The sequence below is a fragment of the Oncorhynchus gorbuscha genome, linkage group LG21 (assembly GCF_021184085.1).
Source record: "Oncorhynchus gorbuscha isolate QuinsamMale2020 ecotype Even-year linkage group LG21, OgorEven_v1.0, whole genome shotgun sequence".
In the NCBI taxonomy this organism is placed as follows: Eukaryota; Metazoa; Chordata; class Actinopteri; order Salmoniformes; family Salmonidae; genus Oncorhynchus; species Oncorhynchus gorbuscha.
In genome coordinates this window covers 20,929,360-20,951,098 of record NC_060193.1, presented here as the reverse complement: position 1 = coordinate 20,951,098, position 21,739 = coordinate 20,929,360, and the positions used below count along the sequence as shown (strand labels likewise).

Here is a 21,739-nt window from a genome sequence, read left to right as displayed (position 1 = left end):
GCCACTGACACGGCCTGCAACGGAAACATGCAGTCTCTCCTTCACTGCAGCCGAGGTGATTAAGACATTTAAACGTGTTAACCCTCGCAAGGCTGCAGGCCCAGACGGCATCCCCAGCCGCGCCCTCCGAGCATGCGCAGACCAGCTGGCCGGTGTGTTTACGGACATATTCAATCAATCCCTATACCAGTCTGCTGTTCCCACATGCTTCAAGAGGGCCACCATTGTTCCTGTTCCCAAGAAAGCTAAGGTAACTGAGCTAAACGACTACCGCCCCGTAGCACTCACTTCCGTCATCATGAAGTGCTTTGAGAGACTAGTCAAGGACCATATCACCTCCACCCTACCTGACACCCTAGACCCACTCCAATTTGCTTACCGCCCAAATAGGTCCACAGACGATGCAATCTCAACCACACTGCACACTGCCCTAACCCACCTGGACAAGAGGAATACCTATGTGAGAATGCTGTTCATCGACTACAGCTCGGCATTCAACACCATAGTACCCTCCAAGCTCGTCATCAAGCTCGAGACCCTGGGTCTCGACCCCGCCCTGTGCAACTGGGTACTGGACTTCCTGACGGGCCGCCCCCAGGTGGTGAGGGTAGGCAACAACATCTCCTCCCCGCTGATCCTCAACACGGGGCCCCACAAGGGTGCGTTCTGAGCCCTCTCCTGTACTCCCTGTTCACCCACGACTGCGTGGCCACGCACGCCTCCAACTCAATCATCAAGTTTGCGGACGACACAACAGTGGTAGGCTTGATTACCAACAACGACGAGACGGCCTACAGGGAGGAGGTGAGGGCCCTTGGAGTGTGGTGTCAGGAAAATAACCTCACACTCAACGTCAACAAAACTAAGGAGATGATTGTGGACTTCAGGAAACAGCAGAGGGAACACCCCCTATCCACATCGATGGAACAGTAGTGGAGAGGGTAGCTAGTTTTAAGTTCCTCGGCATACACATCACAGACAAACTGAATTGGTCCACTCACACTGACAGCGTCGTGAAGAAGGCGCAGCAGCGCCTATTCAACCTCAGGAGGCTGAAGAAATTCGGCTTGTCACCAAAAGCACTCACAAACTTCTACAGATGCACAATCGAGAGCATCCTGGCGGGCTGTATCACCGCCTGGTACGGCAACTGCTCCGCCCTCAACCGTAAGGCTCTCCAGAGGGTAGTGAGGACTGCACAACGCATCACCGGGGGCAAACTACCTGCCCTCCAGGACACCTACACCACCCGTTGTTACAGGAAGGCCATAAAGATCATCAAGGACATCAACCACCCGAACCACTGCCTGTTCACCCCGCTATCATCCAGAAGGCGAGGTCAGTACAGGTGCATCAAAGCTGGGACCGAGAGACTGAAAAACAGCTTCTATCTCAAGGCCATCAGACTGTTAAATAGCCACCACTAACATTGAGTGGCTGCTGCCAACACACTGTCATTGACACTGACCCAACTCCAGCCATTTTAATAATGGGAATTGATGGGAAATGATGTAAATATATCACTAGCCACTTTAAACAATGCTACCTTATATAATGTTACTTACCCTACATTATTCATCTCATATACATATGTATATACTGTACTCTACAACATCGACTGCATCCTTATGTAACACATGTATCACTAGCCACTTTAACTATGCCACTTTGTTTACTTTGTCTACACACTCATCTCATATGTATATACTGTACTCGATACCATCTACTGTATGCTGCTCTGTACCATCACTCATTCATATATCCTTATGTACATGTTCCTTATCCCCTTACACTGTGTATAAGACTGTAGTTTTGGAATTGTTAGTTAGATTACTTGTTGGTTATCACTGCATTGTCGGAACTAGAAGCACAAGCATTTCGCTACACTCGCATTAACATCTGCTAACCATGTGTATGTGACAAATAAAATTTGATTTGATTTGATTTGATTTGAAGTTAATTGACAGCATTGACAGATTGCAGAGGTCTTGAAAAAGAAGGGTCAACACTGCAAATATTGACTCTTTGCATCAACTTCATGTAATTGTCAATAAAATGCTTGTAATTATACTTCAGAATTCCATGGTAACATCTGACAAAAATATCTAAAGGCACTGAAGCATCCTGGCCCTCAATTACAACTTTGGATTGTCAAAGTGTCTATAGAACAATAATGGATACCTTGTGTCTCCAAATCAAATGTGGACATCACATAAGCAGTTCTCTCACGTCACCCCGCTCCTCCGTTCTCTCCACTGGCTTCCAGTTGAAGCTCGCATCCGCTACAAGACCATGGTGCTTGCCTACGGAGCTGTGAGGGGAACGGCACCTCAGTACCTCCAGGCTCTGATCAGGCCCTACACCCAAACAAGGGCACTGCGTTCATCCACCTCTGGCCTGCTCGCCTCCCTACCACTGAGGAAGTACAGCTCCCGCTCAGCCCAGTCAAAACTGTTCGCTGCTCTGGCCACCCAATGGTGGAACAAACTCCCTCACGACGCCAGGACAGCGGAGTCAATCACCACCTTCCGGAGACACCTGAAACCCCACCTCTTTAAGGAATACCTAGGATAGGATAAGTAATCCCTCTCACCCCCCCTTTAAGATTTAAAGTGAGTGCTACGGGGCGGTAGTCGTTTAGCTCAGTTACCTTAGCTTTCTTGGGAACAGGAACAATGGTGGCCCTCTTGAAGCATGTGGGAACAGCAGACTGGTATAGGGATTGATTGAATATGTCCGTAAACACACCGGCCAGCTGGTCTGCGCATGCTCTGAGGGCGCGGCTGGGGATGCCGTCTGGGCCTGCAGCCTTGCGAGGGTTAACACGTTTAAATGTCTTACTCACCTCGGCTGCAGTGAAGGAGAGACCGCATGTTTTCGTTGCAGGCCATGTCAGTGGCACTGTATTGTCCTCAAAGCGAGCAAAAAAGTTATTTAGTCTGCCTGGGAGCAAGACATCCTGGTCCGTGACTGGGCTGGATTTCTTCCTGTAGTCCGTGATTGACACTAGACCCTGCCACATGCCTCTTGTGTCTGAGCCGTTGAATTGAGATTCTACTTTGTCTCTGTACTGACGCTTAGCTTGTTTGATAGCCTTGCGGAGGGAATAGCTGCACTGTTTGTATTCGGTCATGTTACCAGACACCTTGCCCTGATTAAAAGCAGTGGTTCGCACTTTCAGTTTCACGCGAATGCTGCCATCAATCCACGGTTTCTGGTTAGGGAATGTTTTAATCGTTGCTATGGGAACGACATCTTCAACGCACGTTCTAATGAACTCGCACACCGAATCAGCGTATTCGTCAATATTGTTATCTGACGCAATACGAAACATATCCCAGTCCACGTGATGGAAGCAGTCTTGGAGTGTGGAGTCAGCTTGGTCAGACCAGCGTTGGACAGACCTCAGCGTGGGAGCCTTTTGTTTTAGTTTCTGTCTGTAGGCAGGGATCAACAAAATGGAGTCGTGGTCAGCTTTTCCGAAAGGGGGGTGGGCAGGGCCTTATATGCGTCGCGGAAGTTAGAGTAACAATGATCCAAGGTTTTTCCACCCCTGGTTGCGCAATCGATATGCTGATAAAATTTAGGGAGTCTTGTTTTCAGATTAGCCTTGTTAAAATCCCCAGCTACAATGAATGCAGCCTCTTGATAAATGGTTTCCAGTTTGCAAAGAGTTAAATAAAGTTCGTTCAGAGCCATCGATGTGTCTGCTTGGGCGGGGATATATACGGCTGTGATTATAATCGAAGATAATTATCTTGGTAGATAATGCGGTCTACATTTGATTGTGAGGAATTCTAAATCAGGTGAACAGAAGGATTTGAGTTCCTGTATGTTTCTTTCATCACACCATGTCTCGTTAGTCATAAGGCATACGCCCCCGCCCCTCTTCTTACCAGAAAGATGTTTGTTTCTGTCGGCGCGATGCGTGGAGAAACCCGTTGGCTGCACCGCCTCGGATAGCGTCTCTCCAGTGAGCCATGTTTCCGTGAAGCAAAGAACGTTACAGTCTCTGATGTCCCTCTGGAATGCTACCCTTGCTCGGATTTCATCAACCTTGTTGTCAAGAGACTGGACATTGGCAAGAAGAATGCTGGGGAGTGGTGCACGGTGTGCCCGTCTCCGGAGTCTGACCAGAAGACCGCCTCGTTTCCCTCTTTTTCGGAGTCGTTTTTTTTGGGTCGCTGCATTGGATCCATTCCGTTGTCCTGTTTGTAAGGCAGAACACAGGATCCGCGTCGCGAAAAACATATTCTTGGTCGTACTGATGGTGAGTTGACGCTGATCTTATATTCAGTAGTTCTTCTCGACTGTATGTAATGAAACCTAAGATGACCTGGGGTGCTAATGTAAGAAATAACACGTAAAAAAAAACTGCATAGTTTCCTAGGAACGCGAAGCGAGGCGGTGCTGGAAGATTAGTGGATCTCTGAATGATCCAATGTTGACCTAAATGACTAAGGATGATAAATACAATCCACCTGTGTGTAATCAAGTCTCACTTGTTGTTGATTCTTCATAAAAAATACAGTTTTATATCTTTATGTTTGAAGCCTGAAATGTGGCAAAAGGTCGCAAAGTTCAAGGGGGCCGAAAACTTTCGCAAGGCACTGTATATTTTTTAATGTATAGTTATTGAGTATTTCCATGGTTCTAGTGTCCAAACATTGAGAATACTGTTGTTGCTATTGAATTTAGAGGTAGGTGAAGGAGTCAAGCGCAGGAGAGCAGAGATGTCCAAGTAACGTTTTTTAATAGACAAGTCCACAACAATAGGGTCAGGTACAATACTAAATAAACGCCCACAACAAAATCTAGTAGAAAGCCTTCCCAGAAGATTGGAGGCTGTTATAGCAGGAAAGGGGGGACCAACTCCATATTAATATATGAATGCCCATGATTTAGGAATGAGATATTCGACGAGCATGTGTCCAGAAACTTTTGGCCATGTACGGTAGGTCACCATATCAGATGAACAAAAGCAAGGGAGAAACACATTACCTCCCATCCCAGCACAAATCCCAGGGTCTGGTTGAATAATGTCCTTAGACAATGCACAAACTGTAAAATATCTGATCAAAAATAATTTATACCCATTATGGAGACAGTACATCTCATTATACTTTTCACAAGTCATTTAAATGGATTCAAAAGACTATTACATTAAATAATTTGAGAAAGCATCTACATTTAAAATGAGTTCTTACCAAAGTTGGTGTAAAACAAAAACATTGACCAATGTCTGATCTTCATTGTAATGTCAATCCTTTATGCATTGTATAGTGTGAAGGTCTGACAACAGGAAACCTCTTTTATGATGACACTTTACATGTAGCCGTCATACAGTAGGAGGGAACACTGAACGGAGAGACTTTATTGGCTGTCTGAACAGGAATAAAAGCTACAGTTTAGCAAGTGTGTTTACCCTAGTTTGAGAAGCCCAGACAGACTTTTAAAGAAGACAATCAAGTCAGGGAAAATAAACTTATTCAGACCATTTTTCTTTTGATGTTTGGACAAACAGTAAAGGATCCTACTCCCCTATCTAGTGCCTCTGATCCTGAGCCCAGCCCAGCCCAGCTCAGAGGTTAATTGATTCCATAACACAGTATGTTTCTCCATCACAGCATATACTGTACACCCTGCATTTTTGGCTCCTGGTTTTCATCTTAGGCCTCCAACATGAAATGTTATTATTAGTTGTGGCAATAATATGGTCTATTAATTTCAGATCTTTGTTGGTTACCAATGCCCTTTTAAATATGGCATGGCTACATTTGTGCTCGTTTTTTATGTCAGCCCAGATCCTCTAATTAACCTGAGTAGTGCCACTGCACTGTGCATGTCTCTTTTATAAGTGTATTACATCTCTGTAATACTTTGTCTTTGTAATACATGTCTTTCTTTGATACAAGTGTACATTAAGTATTCTAAAGAAAATAAATATTATTTTGTCCAGAGGGTAATTCAACAGTTACAATACTCCATAGAAGGTCTGTTGTGTCTAGATGTCACGTTCTGACCTTTATTTCCATTGTTTTGTATTTATTTAGTATGGTCAGGGCGTGAGTTGGGTGGGCAGTCTATGTTTGTTTTTCTAGGTTTTGGGTATTTCTATGTTTCGGCTTTGTATGGTTCTCAATCAGAGGCAGGTGTCATTAGTTGTCTCTGATTGAGAATCATACTTAGATAGCCTGGGTTTCACTGTGTGTTTGTGGGTTATTGTTCCTGTATGTGTTACTTTGCACCAGTATTAGGCTGTTTCGGTTTTCGTGTTACATTTATTGTTTTTGTACTTGATTCGTGTTTACTTTGTTTCATTAAACATGAATCTCAATAGCCACGCCTCATTTTGGTCTGACTCTCCTTCAAGTCAAGAGAACCGTGACACTAGAACATGTCTTGTCATTTACAGTATAAAGGTGAAGGGGGGTAGCAGAGTACATATGGGAAAACACCCACAGAATGAAACAAGTCTATTGAATGTCAGTCTCATTCCCTCTATATCCTTCACAGAGACATGCACTGACTAATGTGTAACACCCGAGAGTGCATGTCTGATTGGACACCAGTCAACCAGTCAACCAGCCAACCCTTACATGACACACTTCATCTAGTCTGTTTCACTCTCTGTTTAGTGTTTTAAAATTAGATTTGATTCTCATACATCTATCAGAATGAGGATCCTCCTCTATTGGTCTCCTTCTGACAGAGCATCCTGCAGTAGTCTTATAAGGATTGTCTGATTGAGAATATACTGAAAGTTCTCAGATGACGTCATCATAAACTGTCCCCTCCCCTTTGTCCATAGATCTAGAATAGATGGTATCACACATGAGACTGTTAACTCAGAGTTCAAATAGGGTTAATCAGCAGTTCTTTGTGGTTTGTAACTGATATAAGATAAATAATACTGTATATATATCAGGGTCACTTTATAAAGAACAAATTTGCTGTGGCTGCAAGTGGTCTGGGGCAAAGATTGTGTAAAAATTGTGAGAAGTAAAGATTGTGAGAACAACAGTGACACCACATAGACATCCTGCTGAAAACCACAGAGACACAGAGAGCACGTAGGAGGGTCCTGTGTGCACAAAGTCAGCAGGCCCACCTGACCAAAGCGTAGAGACGACCTTGTTTTGTGCTAAAAGAAGACCGCAGAGTGCCTCTGAACTTGTTCATTGTGTTGGGGTGGTTGTAAGTGACATGCTATCAACACTACTAAAAGAGGACAACACATGACAGAGAGATGACTTGAATTAATAGGTTCTTTCCCATACTTATTCAACTACTTCCTGGAACTCAATACAAAACTACACACAAGCATGAGTCATTATAAAGATCACTCCGCTACCCATTTTATTCTGAGTAATTGTGACTCCTTGTTACTAAACTTATAATTAACTAGCTGATGTTAGTAGGGTTAGGTTCTAATTCTCAGAGTAAAAAACTCAGCGGACAGTATGAAAGCTTAACCAATTTTATTCTTCCCAGAGGATCAATATAGCTGCACATTTTCACACAAGCACTGATATTTAAATAAAAATAATAAAAATCAAATCAAATCAAATTTATTTTTCACATACACATGGTTAGCAGATGTTAATGCGAGTGTAGCGAAATGCTTGTGCTTCTAGTTCCGACAATGCAGTAATAACTAATGAGTAATCTAACCTAACAATTCCAAAACTACCACACAAGTGTAAAGGGATAAAGAATATGTATATAAAGATCTATGAATGAGTGATGAGACAGAACGGCATAGGCAAGATGCAGTAGATGGTATCGAGTACAGTATATACGTATGAGATGAGTAATGTAGGGTATGTAAACAAAAGTGGCATAGTTTAAAGTGGCTAGTGATACATGTATTACATAAAGATGCAGTAGATGATATAGAGTACAGTATATACATATACATATGAGATGAGTAATGTAGGGTATGTAAACATTATATTAAGTAGCATTGTTTGAAGTGGCTAGTGATATATTTTCCATCAATTTCCATCAATTCCCATTATTAAAGTGGCTGGAGTTGAGTCAGTGTCAGTGTGTTGGCAGCAGCCACTCAATGTTAGTGGTGGCTTTTTAACAGTCTGATGGCCTTGAGATAGAAGCTGTTTTTCAGTCTCTCGGTCCCTGCTTTAATGCACCTGTACTGACCTCACCTTCTAGATGATAGCGGGGTGAACAGGCCGTTGCTTGGGTGGTTGTTGTCCTTGATGATCTTTTTGGCCTTCCTGTGACATTTGCCGTACCAGGCGGTGATACAGCCCGACAGGATGCTCTCGATTGTGCATCTGTAGAAGTGCTTTTGGTGACAAGCCAAATAACTTCAGCCTCCTGAGGTTGAAGAGGCGCTACTGCGCCTTCTTGACGACGCTGTCTGTGTGGGTGGACCAATTCAGTTTGTCCGTGATGTGTATGCCGAGGAACTTAAAACTTACTACCCTCTCCACTACTGTCCCATCGATGTGGATAGGGGGGTGCTCCCTCTGCTGTTTCCTGAAGTCCACAATCGTCTCCTTTGTTTTATTGACGTTAAGTGTGAGGTTATTTTCCTGACACCACACTCCGAGGGCCCTCACCTCCTCCCTGTAGGCCGTCTCGTCGTTGTTGGTAATCAAGCCTACCACTGTAGTTTCATCCGCAAACTTGATGATTGAGTTGGAGGCCTGCATGGCCACGTAGTTGTGGGTGAACAGGGAGTACAGGAGAGGGCTCTGAACGCACCCTTGTGGGGCCCCAGTGTTGAGGATCAGCGGGGTGGAGATGTTGTTACCTACCCTCACCACCTGGGGGCGGCCCGTCAGGAAGTCCAGTACCCAGCGACACAGGGCGGGGTCGAGACCCAGGGTCTCGAGCTTGATGACGAGTTTGGAGGGTACTATGGTGTTAAATGCTGAGTTGTCGTCGATGAACAGTATTCTCACATAGGTATTCCTCTTGTCCAGGTGGGTTAGGGCAGTGTGCAGTGTGTTTGAGATTGCATCATCTGTGGACCTATTTGGGCGGTAAGAAAATCGGAGTGGGTCTAGGGTGTCAGGTAGGCTGTAGGTGATATGGTCCTTGACTAGTCTCTCAAAGCACTTCATGATGACGGAAGTGAGTGCTACGGGGCGGTAGTCGTTTAGCTCAGTTACCTTAGCTTTCTTGGGAACAGGGACAATGGTGGCCCTCTTGAAGCATGTGGGAACAGCAGACTGGGATAAGGATTGATTGAATATGTTCATAAACACACCAGCCAGCTGGTCTGCGCGTGCTCTGAGGGCGCGGCTGGGGATGCCGTCTGGGCCTGCAGCCTTGCGAGGTTTAACACATTTAAATGTTGGCTGCAGTGAAGGAGAGTCAGCAGGTTTTGGTTGCGGGCAGTGTCAGTGGCACTGTATTGTCCTCAAAGCGGGCAAAAAAGTTATTCTGCCTGGGAGCAAGACATCCTGGTCCGAGACGGGGCTGGTTTTCTTTTTGTAATCCGTGATTGCCTGTAGACTTTGCCACATACCCGTTGAATTGTGACTCTACTTTGTCTTTATACTGACGCTTAGCTTGTTTGATTGCCTTGAGGAGGGAATAGCTACACTGTTTGTATTCGGTCATGTTTCCGGTCACCTTTCCCTGGTTAAAAGCATCTGTACAAACATTGTATATTTTACTGCTAGGCAGGACACTAAGTTATTTCTCCCTTAACGTGACGTGACCTGTTCTCGGCCCTTGTTCCTGAGGATCACAAGAAATTAGGCTAATGTATGACAAGTTTTGAAATAGTCTGGAACATTTCACCTATTTGAATCTTTATGGAACACTGACTACACGTGGAAGTTTAGACCTGGAGCCTGGCGACGACCTGACCACTGTCATCCCAGTTCCATGATCAGTAAGGATTATTAGGGTAGACTTATAGAACTACTGGTCAACCCCTATTGTACACTTCTCTCACCTTCCAATTTTTCATGGATTGAACAATTGAACATGGCAACTTTCAGTATGAATCAAACTACCTGTATTTTGATTCAGCAATACATTTAGTGTGTAAAGGGTCTCCAAACCAGTTTGATTTTATTCATGAATACTTTCCTAACCCTAAATAATATACAAGATCAGATAAAATGTTTTATCTACCAAGTGTGCTGAAAAGGAGACAAATATGTGTATATTTACATGGCTTTCTTAAATCCCTAATATTAGGAACAGTTCCCTCTCTATATTCTAGTGAGTCTGGCGAGAAATTCAAATTAAAGGTACACCAAATGTAGGGATAGTTTTAAACAAACGTACTTAATACCTGATTGAATGAAAACTCCATGAGAAATTCACTTGGCCAGTAAGTGGGAGGGTTTTCAGCGGTTAAATTTAATTTATTCAACAAACACAAGCGATCTGCAAAGCCTGTCACACACCTGCATAGGTAAGTCTGAATACCAACTACTGGGAAGTGCGTAAGAAAGGAGTGTGTAAAAGAGGTGTGTATTTCCTGAAATGGGCCCATAGTGACATGGGTGTGTAGTGGTTTTGATGCACTGAGGTGTGTGTAGAGAGCATGTGGTAAGGACTGACGGTCATTGCTGGGGGTTAGAGATGAGTTTACATGAGTGGAAAATCTATTTAGGGGCATTCAGAACACCACAGAGAGATGTGATACAGGATACAGCTTACAAAGGAGAAGATGACTGAAAGAGTTAGTCAATAGAATGGACTCCATGCATGCATATATGCACATCTTGTCAGCAGGATGAGATAATGTTACATTGAGCATAAACGTCAATCTACTCTGATGTTGTTGCCCAAAATCAGTTGTGGTGTTATTGTTCTTCCCTGCAAACCCACCAGTGAAACCGCTGTAGTAATTTAAGAGCAAGGGAAAAATCTGAGAGAAAATCACACAATACCTCTGACAGTATGACAGCAGTTTAGTATTTTATTTAATCTGCACAACATTACCAATGTCAAAAGGAATTTGACAGAATACAAGGCATTGAAAGACACTTCACTAATATATAAAGCTTTATACAGTGAGAAACACATACAAGCAATTCAAGTTGATAAAGAGGCAACGCTGACGTTTCAGTCCATGTTTTCTTGTAAGACACAATGAAAACTTCCCTGATATATTAAGCTTTATGCAGTGGGAAACACATACAACTAATTCAAGTTATTAAAGAGCAAAAGTCTACATTTCAGTCCATGTTTTCTTTTAAGACAATGAAATGAACATGACAACTTCCCTGATATATTAAGCTATATAAGGTGGGAAACACATAACATCAATGCAAGTTATTAAAAAGCAAAAGTTTATATTTCAGTCCATGTTTTGGCGTCTCACCCCAGAGTACACAGTGTCTCTCTCCATGGCGCTCCTCTCTCTCCCGGCCTTCACTTTCTTGTGGACGACGTTCAGAGCAGCGTCATGGAGTGTGTCAACATCTTGATCCTGAGAGGAATAACAAAAGTACATTCCAAATATTTGGTATGAGACTAAAACATTAATGGTGAAGCAAAACAATTAAAGTGTATATTTTCATACTTCGATTCAATAAAAAAACATTGATTCAGCAACAGCTCAACAAATGCAAGGTCTGTGTACCTGGTTATGACTGGGGACCTCCGGAGTACTTGGCTGAGGGGGCGCCCCTTTTAATCAAACATTATCGTCATCATCATCACCATCATCAACAAAAACAACATCATCATCACCATCATCAACAAAAACAACATCATCATCATCAACATCAATTACATCCGCATCAACATCATCATCATCAAACAATTAATTAGTCAAGTTTTATGATCAAAAACATGTCATGTTCCCTGTACCAACAGTTTCAGCATATTGTGCACATTGATAAAACTTACCTCTTGTAATGATCTTAGTCTGTTGTTTGTAGAACGTCAGACCGAAATGCAGCGTGTAGGTTACTCATGACATTTAATGAAGAAAATGCTGTACATGAAATAACTGAGAATACAAAACAACAAACGAGTGAAACTAATACAGCCTATCTGGTGACTAACACTAAGACAGGTACAATCACCCACGAAATACAACGCGCACTCAGGCTACCTAAATACGGTTCCCAATCCGAGACAACTAGAATCAGCTGACTCCAATTAGGAATCGCCTCAGGCAGCCAAGCCTAACTAGACACACCCCTAATAATACACACTCCCAATTAATACAAACCCCAATACGAAATACAACATATAAACCCATGTCACACCCTGGCCTACCCAAACATATAACAAAAACACAAGATACAATGACCAAGGCGTGACAGAACCCCCCTAAGGTGCGGACTCCGGGACGCACCTCAAGAGCATAGGGAGGGTCCGGGTGGGCGTCTGTCCATGGTGGCGGTTCTGGCTCGGGACGTGGACCCCACTCCATAAATGTCCTAGTTCCTCCCCTTCGCGTCCTAGGATAATCCACCTTCTCCGCCGACCATGGCCTAATAGTCCTCACCCTGATCCCCACATAACTGAGGGGCAGCTCGTGACCGAGGGGCAGCTCGGGACCGAGGGGCAGCTCGGGACCGAGGGGCAGCTCGGGACCGAGGGGCAGCTCGGGACAGAGGGGCAGCTCGGGACATAGGGGCAACTCGGGACAGCGGGGCAGCCCGGGACAGAGGGGCAGCCCGGGACAGAGGGGCAGCCCGGGATAGAGGGGCAGCCCGGGACCGAAGCAGCCCGGTACTGAGGGGAAGCCCGGTACTGAGGGGAAGCCCGGTACTGAGGGGAAGCCCGGTACTGAGGGGAAGCTCGGTACTGAGGGGAAGCTCGGTACTGAAAGGGAGCCCGGTACTGAAAGGGAGCCCAGTACATAATGGGAGCCCAGTACAGAATGGGAGCCTAGTACTGAGAGGAAGCTCAGTACTGAGAGGAAGCTCAGGCAGGTAGTAGGCTCCGGTAATTCCTGGCTGGCTGGTGGACCTGAATGATTAAGGTTGTCTGGCCGATCTAGAAGATCTTGGCAGACTGGCACTTCTGGCGGATCCTGGCAGACTGGCACTTCTGGTGGATCCTGGCAGACTGGTGACGCTGGGCCGACAGGAGACTCCGGCAGCACAGGAGAGGAGAAAGGCTCTGGCTGAGCTGAACAGGCGGGAGACTCCAACAGTGCAGGAGAGGAGAAAAGCTCTGGCTGCGCTGAACAGGCTAGGCGCACTGGACGCGCTGGGCCGACTGGTAGCACTGGTAGCGCTGGACAGACAGGAGACTCCGGCAGCGCTGGAGAGGAGAAAGGCTCTGGCTCTGCTAAACAGGCTGGAGACTCCGATAGCGCAGGAGGGGAGAAAAGCACTGGCTGTGCTGAACAGGCGATGCGCACTGGACGCGCTGGGCCGACTGGTAGCACTGGTGGCGCTGGACAGACAGGAGACTCCGGCAGCGCCGGAGAGGAGAAAAGCACTGGCTGCGCTGAACAGGCGAGGCGCACTGGAGGCCTGGTGCGTGGTGCTGGAACTGGTGGTACTGGCGCGAGGACACGCACAGGAAGCCTGGTGCGGGGAGCTGCTACCGGAGGACTGGTGTGTAGAGGTGGCTCTGGATAGACCGGACCGTGCAGGCGCACTGGAGCTCTTGAGCACCGAGCCTGCCCAAGCTTACCTGGCTCGATGCCCACTCTAGCCCGGCCAATAGGAAGGGCTGGTATGAGTCGCAGCTGGCTCTGCACCCGCACTGGAAACACCGTGCGCTCCATAGCATAACACGGTGCCTGCCCGGTCTCTCTAGCCCAACGGTGAGCACAGGGAGTATGCGCAGGTTTCCTACCTGGCATAACTATTCTCCCTTTTAGCTCCCCCCCAATATTTTTTTTGGGGTGACTTTCCGGTTTCCAACCGCGTCGCCGTGCTGCCTCCTCATACATACGCCTCTCAGCTTTAGCTGCCTCTATTTCCTCCTTGGGACGGCGATATTCTCCCGGCTGCTCCCAGGGTCCTTGACCGTCTAATTCCTCCTCCCATGTCCAAATCTCCAAATGATGCATTCTCTCCCATTGCAACTGCTCTTCACGATTAACAGGGAGAGTAGGCTCAGGTCTGTTTCCTGACTCAGCCACTCTCTCTCTGCGCTTTCCCCTGTTACCTTCAGTTTTCGCTCTGTATAGCAATGCTTTCCTTCTCGATTCCATACGTGCATAGCCCTCTTCGCATTGCTGTAGGGAATCCCAGGCGGGCTCCTGCACTCGCCCTGGGTCGGCCGCCCACCTGTCGATTTCTTCCCACGTCGTATAATCCCTGCTTCTGCCGTCCATAGCGTCCTCCTTTAGATCCTGCCAGTTCACACGCTGCTCGGTCTGTGAATCGTGGTGGGCGATTCTGTAATGAACTTCGTCTGTTTTTTGTAGAGAGTCAGACCGAAATGCAGCGTGTAGGTTACTCATGACTTTTAATGAAGAATAATGCGGTACATGAGATAACTGAAAATACGAAAACAACAAACGAGTGAAACAAATACAGCCTATCTGGTGACTAACACTAAGACAGGTACAATCGCCCATGAAATACAACGCTCACTCAGGCTGCCTAAATACGGTTCCCAATCCGAGACAACGAGAATCAGCTGACTCCAATTAGGAATCGCCTCAGGCAGCCAAGCCTAACTAGACACACCCCTACTAATACACACTCCTAATTAATACAAACCCCAATACGAAATACAACATATAAACCCATGTCACACCCTGGCCTACCCAAACATATAACAAAAACACAAGATACAATGACCAAGGCGTGACAACTATCAGGATAATAATGATAGCAACAATGTAATGTAGCTCAGCAATTCTGGTTTTTTTTCTCTTGAGAGGGTGAACAATATATACATATAATAAGGGATTTCTTAATGTTGCTGACCAGAAAAACACAAACACATAATTTATAACACTGTACCTACATTTGGTGCCCCGTGTGAGGATAAGATAACATGTACAGACATTTTTCAGAGATCAGCTCTTCAAATGTCTTACCTTCATTGTCAGACTTGGTTCCTTTCACTTGAGTAGATTCATTGGCTAAAAAGAACCATGTAATATTTAAAAATTCTTAGTGGGAAAAAAAATCGGAATATTTATACTAAATGTTTTTACTGTCTTGCAATCTCTTCCCATTTCTATACTGACCTTGAATCATGAGATATGCACCATTTCGAAAATAGCATTCATTATACCAGAATATTCCACAATGATACAATCCAACATCAGTGAGGACAAAGCTTCAGATTAAAGTGTATTTAATCCTTTGTAACATGAAATTGCACTTTTTAATAGTAGGCTGTTACAATGGGTAAAAGTCCATGTCCTTGGGTGTGTTTCAGCCATTACCAGGATAACACTGAGTCTAATGTGGAGAAACATTCAAGGTTCACAGAACCCCCCAGGGTCACTGGTTCTGTCCTCACAGGCTGAGATACATTCAGATGCATGGACATGTCTGGAACTAACAGGCCAGAGTACATAGTTGGAGAGGGAAATATCTGCCCACAGTGTACACCGTTTAGAGGTAAAGGGCTCACTTTTTGCTAAGATTTAGACATAAAATAATCCATTTTCATTCTTATTTGCATAGGCGTTACAGTATGGGAGTTGTGCTAAGGTAGAGGACAATTTCAGTTACCTTACAGTCAAGGTTGGGGTCAATTCCATTTAAATTCCAGTCAATTCAGGAAGGACACTTTGCAATAAAATGCAAATTAATTACTTAAAAATCATACAATGTGATTTTCTGGATTTTTGTTTTAGATTCCGTCTCTCACAGTTGAAGTGTACCTATGATAAAAATGACAGACCTTTACATGCTCTGTAAGTAGGAAAACCTGCAAAATCGGCAGTGTTTCAAATACTTGTTGTCACGTTCTGACCTTTATTTCCTGTGTTTTGTATTTAGTTAGTATGGTCAGGGCGTGAGTTGGGTGGGCAGTCTATGTTTGTTTTTCTAGGTTTTGGGAATTTCTATGTTTCGGCCTAGTATGGTTCTCAATCAGAGGCAGGTGTCATTAGTTGTCTCTGATTGAGAATCATACTTAGGTAGCATGGGTTTCACTGTGTGTTGGTGGGTGATTGTTCCTATCTCTGTGATTGCACCAGATAGGACTGTTTTGAGTTTTCACATTTATTGTTTTTTGTAGTCAGTTGTTCATGTGTACCCTAACGTATTAAAAAGAACCATGGACTCTTACCACGCCGCGTATTGGTCCTCTGATCCGTTTCGCCTCTCCTCTTCGGAAGAAGAGGAGGAAATTCATTACACTTGTTCTCCCCACTCTATGTACGTATGTATGTATATATATCTATGAGTTAGCACAGTGTGGACCACACCTTCCACGTCATTCATTATTTTCCACTGAACGCATAGCCCCTCGTTCATTATCCCTTAAATAAACGGTACCAGTCAATGGTTTTGACACACGTACTCATTCAAGGGTTTTTCTTTATTTTTTTATTATTTTCAACATTTTCTACATCAAAACTATGAAATAACACACATGTATTCATGTAGTAACCAAAACAGTGTTAAATGCATCTAAATATATCTTATATTTTAGATTCTTCAAAGTAGCCACCCTTTGATGGATGACAGCTTTGCACACTCTTGGCATTCTCTCAACCAGCTTCATGAGGTAGTCACCTGGAATGCATTTCAATTAACAGCTGTGCCTTGTGAAAAGTTTTCAAACAGTATCACTGTATAACATGAGGCCACAGCACAGTAGTAAGTCCCTGCATCAGAGAGTCTGAAGTTCCTCTTGGGTAGGTTGTAGACACAGCTCTGTGTAGCAAACGTTATTATTCATTTCCCAGAGCTGTTTGCTTTTCTAGTTAGAGACTAAAGTTAGGCCGTGTTTGCACTTTGTTCATTGTTGTTTAACTAGCTAACGTTAGCTGGCTGTCTCGTTAGCTAACGTTACGTGAAGTGTCTACGACACCCGTTTTATATGGCCGGTGTCAGTAAACATCTGCAAAAAAGCGTAATGAAATTGTTGCCAGCAGAGCTGGTTAGGCTGTTTTCATGTTATCCAAAACTAAACAAATCATCGGCCAGAGTGTCAAGTGTGCGCTCCGAGAGCAAAACGAGATGGGTGGGACTAACGCTTAAGAGAGTGTGAACGATGCTGAATGGGTGTAGACAAAAAAGAGCTCTTCACTAGATATCAAAACATTCAAAGGCGATTTTCTCAAAAGTGAATTTACAAGTTGATCAACTTTCAAAGAATAATTACTTTCCCATTGTTCCTCAAATTCAGTGTATGATATACCATTTTGTAGCTCTGAGTATCTACTCTTATCCAATGTAAAAAACACTATTTCACATTTTTCTACATAAAACCGAATCCTAAAACCGAATCCAGGTGGCAAGTTACATTTGGAACATGTATGATATGACACTGTCATCCACTAGGGCTTCTATTACCATACAGTCACTTCACCTCACCAAAAACATACAGTATATGGAAAAAACACAGCAAACACAATACAGTAGTCTTTAGTGATCTCTCATTCAGGATTTCCATTCTCCTGGACAGGTCTGAGTGTGTAATGTACAGTTCAGATTCACAGAGTCTCCTCATTGGACTGACTCAGACACAGTCAAATAGACTTGCTGGATCCTGACTGCAAAAATAGTAAATGCAGTTGTGAACTAACGTAACATCAGAATAAGTAACAACGTACTGTAATGACCCGGCTAGATCATAAATTAACAATTGTCCAGACAGAGCGTTGAGTTCACGAATTCCTGGTGTATTAACCCAACTCAACACAGGCAACTGTTTGGCCGTAGCCCACGCCAACTAAATCAAGATTATCTGTATAAAACAACCATGAACATCTCTTGTTACTACCAGAGGTAAGAGAGAGAACAATGAAACCAGCCAGATAACTTTAGCTAGCTAGCTAACAGTACACAACTAAATCAAGGATACCTGTATAAAACAACCGTGACCATCTCTTGTTAAGACAATCTTGGTTTCATCAGACCAGAGAATCTTGTTTCTCATGGTCAGAGTCCTTTCGGTGTGTCTCAAACCAAGCGGGCTGTCATGCATTTTACTGGGGAGTGGCTTCCGTCTGGCCACTCTACGATAAAGGCCTAATGGGTAGAGTGCTGCAGAGATGGTTGTCCTTCTGGAAGGTTCTCCCATCTCCACAGAGGAACTATGGAGCTCTGTCAAAGTGACCATCGGGTTGAGTGACAACCTCCCTGACCAAGGCCCTTCTCCCCCGATTGCTCAGTTCTAGGAAGAGTCTTGGGGGTTCCAAACATTTTCCATTTAAGACTGATGGAGGCCACTGTGTTCTTGGGGACCTTCAATGCTGCAGACATTTTTGGTACCCTTCCCCAGATCTGTTCCACGACCCAATCCTGTCTCAGAGCTCTACGGACAAAATAGCCAGGTAACAAGGACAATGTCAAGATCAAATTGGAGTTCAGAGGAGGGGTAGGGCTTAACTTAGAATGATGCTGATTGGATGACCCTACTCTGTTACACCCTGTCTTGATGACTCACACCTGAGTAGATGGTTTCTTCCTCTCTCTGTTCTCTCCATTCTCTCCTCTGTCTCCTGGCCTGGTACTATTCTTGTCAGTGAACTTCAGGGCAGCATAGTTTATGGCATCATTCCCATCCTGTAGTTACAGTAGGAGGATGAAACACAGACTCACTCAATGAAGACTCTGGGTCAAATGTAATGCTGTAATATTTTGCTTTAATACTCTTAAAAAGTCTCATTCTTGATACAGCAATCCTGCTGACCTGTTGGTCTGATGTGTTGGCATGAGGATTCCCATAATTTCTCTGCTGAGGCGTCCCCGCTAAAAGATGAATTATAAAACATTGAAAACACTTGAAACATACTACGTCTGTCATTTTATTCTTAAAGTCAAATGTCTGCCCTGCTAAAGCTGCCCTGGTCAACTGGTCAAAGTGCTGTTATTGTGAAGTGGAAACTTCTAGCAGCAACAACAGCTCAGCCGCAAAGTGGTAGGCCACACAAGCTCACAGAACAGGACCGCCGAGTGCTGAAATGCATTGCACGTAACAATAGGATGTCCTCTATTGCAAGTACAGAGTTCCAAACAGCCTCTGGAATCAGCATCAGCACAAAATCTGTTCGTCTGGAGCTTCACAAGTGTGACGACCCTCCCACTCTGTTTGCCGTATTCTCTCTTTGTTATTGTTTCCTTATTAGGATGCTGGTGGGCGGAGTTGGGAGGGTCGTCAGCTACATGGGAAAGACCTGGGCTCGGTGTGTCCCAGGATAAATACACCACTTCCCCATTCATGGAGGAGACTCTCTCCATGTAGACGCCTTTACAGATTTTGTTGTGTATCTTGGTGGTCTTTTGGTTGTTTGCTTTGGCACCTTTCAACACCCTGCATTATCACATTCATGCATGCAAAACACTCACTTACACTACTGATTACTGATTACACACACCATTGTATATTGTACTTAGTGTACTTTATTCAATAAATATATATTTTGTTACTCCTTATCTCTACGTTGTCTCCTTTTTGTTACGGGCTTTGAGCCGGTTTGTGACACAAGCCTAAGATCACCATGCGCAATGCTAAACGTCATCTGGAGTGGTGTAAAGCTCCATGCCATTGGACTCTGGAGCAGTGGAAACGTGTTCTCTGGAGTGTTGAATCTTGCTTCACCATCTGGCAGTCTGACGGACAAATCTGATTCGGGGCTTTGTGGAAAGAGTTTGGGGAAGGCTCTTTCCTGTTTCAGCATAACAATGCCCCTGTGTACAAAGCGAGGTCCATAAAGAAATGGTTTGTCGAGATTGTTGTGGAAGAACTTGACTGACTTGCACAGTGCCCTGACCTCAATCCCATCGAACACCTTTGGGTTGAATTGGAACTCGGACTGCGAGCCAGGCCTAATCGTCCAACATCAGTGCCTGACCTCAATCATTTTCTTGTGGCTGATTGGAAGCAAGTCCCCACAGTAATTTTCCAAAATCTAGTGGAAAGCCTTCCTAGAAGATTGGAGGCTGTTATTGCAGGAAAAGGGGGACCAACTCCATATTAATACCCATGATTTAGGAATGAGATATTCGACGAGCACGTGACCAGATACTTTTGGCCATGTAGTGTAGGTCACCATATCAGATGAACCAAAGCAAGGGATAGTCACACTACCTCCCATCCCAGAACAAATCCCAGGGTTGAATAATGTCCTTAGACAATGCACAAACTGTAAAAGATCTGGTCAAAAATAATTTCTACCCATTATGGAGACAGTACATCTCATTATACTTTTCATATGCATACTACTAGGCATTTAAATGGATTCATAAGACTATGGCATGAAATTATTTGAAAAAGCATCCACATTCAAAATTTGTACTTACTGAAGTTGGTGTAAAACAAAAACATTAACCAATGTCTGATCTTCATTGTACTGTCAAACCTTTCTGCATTGTATCATGTGAAGGTTTGTCAACAGGAAACCTCTTTTATGATGACACTTTACATGTAGCCGTCATACAGTAGGAGGGAACACTGAACGGAGAGACTTTATTGGCTGTCTGAACAGGAATAAAAGCTACTGTTTAGCAAGTGTATTTATCATAGTTTGAGAAACCCAGACAGACTTTTAAAGAATACAATCAAGTCAGAGTTATTAGATCAAGCCGACAAAATCGTGGCATGATAATCTGCTTTTTTTATCTGGGAAATTACATATATTAAGACCAGTTTTCTTTTGATGTTTGGACAAATAGTAAAGGATCCTATTCCCCTCTCTAGTGCCTGGTACTGAGCCCATCCCAACCCAGCCTAGCCCAAGTCCAAGTTAAGTTTCTCCCCCACAGCATATACAATCTCCAATTTTGTCTCTTGGTTTTAATTTTAGGTCTCCAACATGACATAATATTACCAGATGTGGAATTATAGCATGGTCTATTCATTTCAGACCTTTGTTGGTTGTCAATGCCCTTTTAAATATGGAATGGCTACATGTTTTGCCCTTTTTTATGTGTTAGCCCATATCCTTTAATTAACCTCAGTAGTACTACTCAACTGTGTCCCTTATAAGTCTACAGTATTTTGTAACTAAAGTTTTTGAAAGAAAATAAATATTTTTTGGTCCAGCTGGTCAATTTATTAAGACAGTTATAGTACTCCAGATGACCCATAGAAGGTCTGTTGTGTCTAGAACATGTCTTGCCATGTACAGTATAAAGGTGAAGGGGGATGGCAGAGTACATATGGGAAAACACCAACAGAATGAAACAAGTCTATTGTGTGTCAGTCTCATTCCCTCTATATCCTTCACACTGACTAATGTGTAACACCCGAGAGTGCATGTCTGATTGGACACCAGTCAACCAGTCAATCAGCCATCCCTTACATGACACACTTCATCTAGTCTGTTTCACTCTCTGTTTAGTGTTTTAAAATTTGATTTGATTCTCATACATCTATCAGAATGAGGATCCTCCTCTATTGGTCTCCTTCTGACAGAGCATCCTGCAGTAGTCTTATAAGGATTGTCTGATTGAGAATATACTGAAAGTTCTCAGATGACGTCATCATAAACTGTCCTCTCCCCTTTGTCCATAGATCTAGAATAGATGGTATCACACATGAGACTGTTAACTCAGAGAGTTCAAATAGGGTTCATCAGCAGTTCATGGTGGTTTGTAACTGATATAAGATAACTAAATACTGTATATATATATATCAGGGTCAGTTTATAAAGAGTTCATTTGCTATGGCTGCAAGTGGTCTGGGG

At 44.0% G+C, this 21,739-nt stretch overlaps 1 long non-coding RNA gene across 1 annotated transcript; it reads right to left on the bottom strand.

Annotated features, from left to right (window-relative positions):
* Window positions 1-18,283: 18,283 nt before the first annotated feature.
* Window positions 18,284-20,420, bottom strand: LOC124007761. The gene is made up of 3 exons (XR_006834001.1): window positions 20,355-20,420; window positions 18,745-18,803; window positions 18,284-18,617 (listed from the first exon to the last, which is right to left on the bottom strand). It is a non-coding gene; the product is annotated as an uncharacterized LOC124007761 (long non-coding RNA).
* Window positions 20,421-21,739: the final 1,319 nt, after the last annotated feature.